At 38.3% G+C, this 6,000-nt stretch overlaps 1 pseudogene; it reads left to right on the top strand.

The window, feature by feature from the left end:
* The first annotated feature begins 4,536 nt into the window (after positions 1 to 4,536).
* Positions 4,537 to 6,000, top strand: part of LOC137236674 (sialic acid synthase-like) — a 67,008-nt pseudogene continuing 65,544 nt past the window's right edge.

The raw sequence follows: 6,000 nt of genomic DNA, 5'->3' as shown, positions 1-6,000 counted from the left end.
TAATGTAAACGCCATGTCACTAAACCTACCTAAATGTAAGTTCATGTGTTTTACAAGGAAGTCCTTCCAATCCCATGATTATGTTATTGGCGACTATGTAATCAAGCAAGTCACTAAGTTTATTGATTTAGGCGTTACTATGGACCCAAAACTCGATTTTAAACGTCATATTGAATCTTGCGTGAATAGCGCTAAAGGTACTTTGGCTTTTGTTAAACGTTGGTCTAAAGAATTTAATGACCCATACGTTACAAAAACTCTTTTTACATCATTGGTCAGACCTACTTTGGAATATGCTTCAATAATTTGGAATCCGCGTTATCAGGTTCATTCTGACAAACTGGAATCGGTCCAGAAACAATTTTTGCTTTTCGCTTTAAAACACTTACCATGGGATCCTTCTAAAAATCTTCCCCCCTATTGCAGCCGGTTAAAACTAATACAGCTGCCCACATTGCAGAGAGATGCTTGGAGTCTTATTTATTTTTAAATTTTAGTCCATTTTTGCTTGGCGAAATTAAGTTTAACGTTCTATTAGGCCATCTAGACATTTTACATTTTCAATCAATTTTTGTAGCTACATGCAGGTCGAATTATGAAATGCCCGAACCACTTCACTGTTTATGTCGTGATTTTAATAAACACTGTAAAAATTTAGACGTCTGCGACTCGTTTCTTGATATTAAAAAATACCTTTTAACTCCATTAAATTTGTAATTCGAAATGAAGCAAAGAACGCTGAACCGTGATATACTGTTCAACCCTCTGTTTCAAATTTGAAGTACCAGTTACTTGAAACTTGTTTGCAAAATTGCGTTGTGATCATTATTTTTATATGTATGTAATGAAATTCTGTATAAATTCTATTCTGTATATAAGCCGTGTTTTTTAACACGCGCGTATACGTTTCGTTTGCGCGTGTTAAAAAACGCCTATCTTCGCTTAGATAATGCTTAGGAGACCCATCTAGCGGCTGTGGTTAAACAACTAGCTACAGCAACACGGTGTACCGAAAAGCGGAGACGCAACGCTCTGATGGCCATAGGGTATAACATATAGCTGAATCAGTTGCGATGAATTGTGGACACACATAGAATACATAGAATTAGTGTAGAGGGTGACACAAAGACACATATTTCAGTTACATCTGAGTATAATGCGTATTGAAATTTAGTAGGACAAAATTTATGAGCAGCAATTTCAGAGGTGTATTTATAGTTTGTCCCTTAGCAGTCAATATAAAGTTTAAGCGTAAACGGATATACGCGTGTTAAAAAACACGGCTATATTTTATCTACTATTAATTTGCTTTATTGTCAATTTCATAAATTATTATTTACTAGCTCCTTCATGAGTACATTTTAACACATTTACAACATTTTATCTTTTGCTTACTTCTAAGTCTTTAATTGAAATTGTCAAGCGTTTGATTCAATACTGTTACTAACGGCCCGATTCTTAGCGTTACCGGTAAAATAGTACCCAGAACATTATGTAACCGAAATTCGTTACCAGTTGTTTTATTCGCGATTCTGGCCGCCAAAGTGGTAACGCTGTCATCACCGAAAAACTCACCAGTGTCTGTGGTGAAATTTAAAAGTTGGTTTTCTTCGCTTTACCCATGGCGGAACGATACAAGGTGGCAGCATGGGACAGCTGAATATAAACTTTTTTTTATTTAATTTGATACAACAACTTCCGGCGCAGTACGATTTTGACATTTGTCCATCGAATTTACAAAAACGAATTACATGGAATTTTTATTTATGTTTGTAGGTATGTCACCATGCTGCCACCGTGATGGTTCCCCCATGGCTTTACCGAAAATGTGTCACTCGTAGATACGATGTTAACGAATAAACGGGACGATGTGTATATACATATGTGCATACATGCATACGTTTTTACATAGCTATATTGTAATATATACTGTGAAAGTACATGGAAACAAATATGTATAGCAAGAGGCAACACTTTTTTACTATTATGTTTACTTATTTGCGCTCACAATTCTTTATTTTTCAGTATTGCCTTTTTCTAAACAACAGCTATTTATTGTGTGGTTACATCGATGTTACCACCTATTTTAGTGGGTAAACAATTATCCGGCTACTTTCGTGGGCAGAATACCAAAAGGGTACAAAAGTTACCACATAAAGAAAGTTGCCGTGGTGAAGAAAGTTGTCACCGCATTAGAATCAGGCTGTAAATGTTGCCTTTTTGTTGTTATTCCTTTTATTCACCATTTAGGTACATGCTAATTCTGTATGCAATTTAATCCTAATGGTGTGGAATTTTTTTGGATTTTCACAACACGACCGTGATCGCAGCTTGTAAGGTCTATGTATTTCGGGATACCGGACACCCTACCCTCTATTACTTTCGAACTATGTATAAGCATGTATTGCCTCGCCCCATAGAGGCCCACGTAGGGGATCAGATAGTCCGTACGTCCATATTTGATGATACTGTACTACCGGCCGCATGGTCTGCACTCAATCTGACTTCTGCTTGTGTATAGTTAATGTCGAACCCACGCGTGCTTAGCCCACACATCTTTTCTTCCGATGAGAGCCAAGGCTCCTGGATCAGCTGCACGTCAAACAAATCTTCCTCAAGAGTTACTGTATTGGAGGATTATTTGTAAGACTCGCATCACCAATGGGCTATTTGTCCCTCCACCATCTTCGTTGTGACATCAACGTCCACCTACCACGATCACTCTCCAGGCCGGTTGGGTCTTGGTGCTGATCTCTTGCTCTCTCTGCTCCGTACCCTTCTCCACGCTGTTTCTCCATTTGGATTCACCTGCCGTTCCATCACAAAGTTAGTTCACTGTACACTACTTAAGTTCCCCGAGCCCTGCGCATCGCTTGTAGCGCTTTTGTCTTCCTTGGCTGGCGAATCCGTTGTCCCCTTTTCTCCTCCTTATCAACATATGGTATTGAGTTATTAATCTTGGTCGCGCAACCAACGACCGGAATAGGTGGAATCAACAAGAAGAAAAACATCGGATGCTGCTTATTATGGTAAGGTCAACGTTACTTCCAGAGGCGACCCGGTATCTAAACGGCTCCAGTCAAATTTAGCCAAATGTAACCTATGGCTGCAAATCATCCAATAAGCATGGTCCGCATTACACCCTGGGCTAAGGGTGTTGGACTGCCAGCACAGACGTCCCGCTGCCTTCCTATGAGGTGGAATGGCGTAGATGAAAGTTCTTTAAGCACTCAACCCATATAAGGGCGCTACGGAGTTCGGCTAAGCCCTCACACCATCGATAAGGTGCCTACTCTAGTGAGTGAGAAGGGATTTGGAAAAAGAAAATTGGCAAAAAATTGAATTAATTAATGATATCAATGTAAAGAAGGCATTTTTATGCATGTTTTTCACAAAAAAACCATCGACTAACAATGGCGTATTGAGGTGTTTTTGGCGCCATATGCCAAAATCAGTTTTAATTTGCTTCAGCTAGCAATTCATACTGAGATATTCAAGAGTATTTGAAATGCCATTCGCAAGTTTGGAAAAACATCTCTCCATACGAGATTATAAAAGTAAGTAAATGTAACGGAGTTTAAGGTTTCTTTTCTACTGCGAAGTAATATTTCGCAGTGACATATTACGATAACAAGTTCTGTTCCATCGAAATCTGGACTATAAAATTCACCCAAGTTCTTACAATTTCTTTCTAAGTCGGTATCACCATTGTTTAACAAATTTCCAACGTCTAAGACAAGTACAAATATAAAATAGAAGTCATTTAGTCGTGTAAATCTTGTACGTGTTTCTTGTCGGAAACGATCGAGAACACTTTTCATAACGCGCGAAATTTCACATTCTGCGGAAAGACCAACATCTCTAGCCCATTCTCAAAGGGACTTCGCTTTTTCTATTGCACAGAGAGTGTCTCGAATTTCGGATAGTTCAGTCGCTAAGGATTTAAGATCATGATACGCTTCTCTAAATTCATCCCGGAACTTGTAATCTGAGCTGCACACGATCAATCCTCCTTAAGATTCCTGAACTAATGTTATGAACCTAAAATTTAGTATATTTTGCAACAGAACTGTAGCTTCGCTTCTGGTGTCACTTGTGGTGTTAGTGTCCTCTGTTAATTGTTCTAAGTGTTCTACTACATTCTCTCTCCCATCGACGATAACGGTAACCCCTTGCATTCTGGCGGTACATCGTGTTTCAGATTCACGTTTGACAGTTTTTGTTAAAGCATTTTTATTAATTCACAGCGTAACGTTGAACGTGAGAAAAAAAGATATATCCTTTCAATTATTCCACAACCTGTCGCAATTGTTCCAGATATATACATGCATATTTTTTACAGAAATCAGCTATAATATAAATACAAATTATCCAGAAAGTTCTGCTTTGCGGGCCATTTGGTGCCCCCCTGTGAGTAGCGCCCGGGACAAAAAGTACATTCTATCCTCTCTTGTTTGTATAATTTTCAGCGCAAGGGATGCCGGGTATTCTGTTAGTACGTTATAAATTCGTTTTTCTTTCTGGCAACTTCCCATCAATGCATGGTTGTATGATTGTATTAATTAATTAGTACTCTATGTATATCACTTCTTTCGTTATGGCTATGTTAAAGTTAGGAAAAAAATCATTATGTTCTGATGGAAATAAAGTGTATATAATCGCAGAAATTGGACAAAACCACCAAGGCAGCCTTGATATTGCAAAGAAGATGATTTTGGAAGCAAAAGTATGTATGGGTGTGGCATTCAACCATCCTTCAGATTTCTTTTGTTTGCATGATCATATAAATACAAACTTTACATGCATAACATGTTGTTGTTGTTGTTGTTGTAGCATTTAATTTGTTACGTCCCTTCCACATGCATAACATCGTAAGTACCAATTATATATGTATGTATGTACATAAAAAAATGTAAGGCGCGATAACCTCCGAAGAGATTTTAGGTCGAGCTTCTCTTCCAATTTCCGTCGCACTTCTTTTAATTTTTCCTACAAATTGGCGGGACGGGACCTACTTGTTTTATGCCGACTCCGAACGGCATCTGCAAGGCTGATGAGGGTAATAGTTTAGAACAGAAAAATTTCGGGAGAGGTGTTAAACGACGCGTTCAAAAGATATTAACGGCCACGCTTATAAAATATTACGAAAATTAAATCCGTGCAAAATTCCTTTGTACAAATTTTTTTCAGTAACATTACAACAACCACATGAAAATTGCCAAGTTCAACTTCAAATAACTTCGGGCAGAGATTAAATTTTTGTTTGTTGCTGTCGAAATCAATACGCGTATTTTGACACCTCTCCCGATATTTTTGGACACGTATTAGCAGTCGAGCCCTGTTCTAGACTTTTACCAGATAAGTTTTCACTGAGAGCTTCTCATCAGAAATACACTCGGAGTGCTTGCCAAACACTGCCGATGGGCGAATTGAAAAACCTTGTCTCTAAAATTTTTGATGTTGCTTTGCCCGGGGCGTGAACCCCGGGCCCGTATTACGTTTTACGATCCGTGATTGAAACTCATTTTTCAAAACACAATAGCTCTGAAATGGTGGATAGGATTAATGACATTTGTGAACCAGCAAAAAATAGTACTCGTTAGATCCATAACTTATTATAATTTTTACAAATAGTTTGACATCTGCTTAGCTATCGTTTGAGTGAAAATGGTTTTCAGTCACTGATCGTAAAACGTAATACGGGCCCAGGATCTTCGGTGTGGTAGGCGGAGCACGCTACCATCACACCACGGCGGCCGCCATGTACATACACGGTTAATAAAACTTAAACCTTTTTAGATTACATATATGACCAAACCAAATTCGAAGATGACAGTGCTGAGCCCGGTTTCAATTTAAAGCATTTTGGATTAAAATTAAACGACAATGTTTTCTCAATTTTAAACCAACAAGGTCTGAAATTTAACCCAAAGGTTTTTCATTTCTGGCAAAATGACAAAGATGACCTGAACTTATGCCTTCTTGTACATACATACATGC

The sequence above is a fragment of the Eurosta solidaginis genome, chromosome 1, assembly GCF_040869045.1.
Source record: "Eurosta solidaginis isolate ZX-2024a chromosome 1, ASM4086904v1, whole genome shotgun sequence".
Lineage (NCBI taxonomy): Eukaryota > Metazoa > Arthropoda > Insecta > Diptera > Tephritidae > Eurosta > Eurosta solidaginis.
This window is presented reverse-complemented; position numbering and strand designations above follow the sequence as displayed.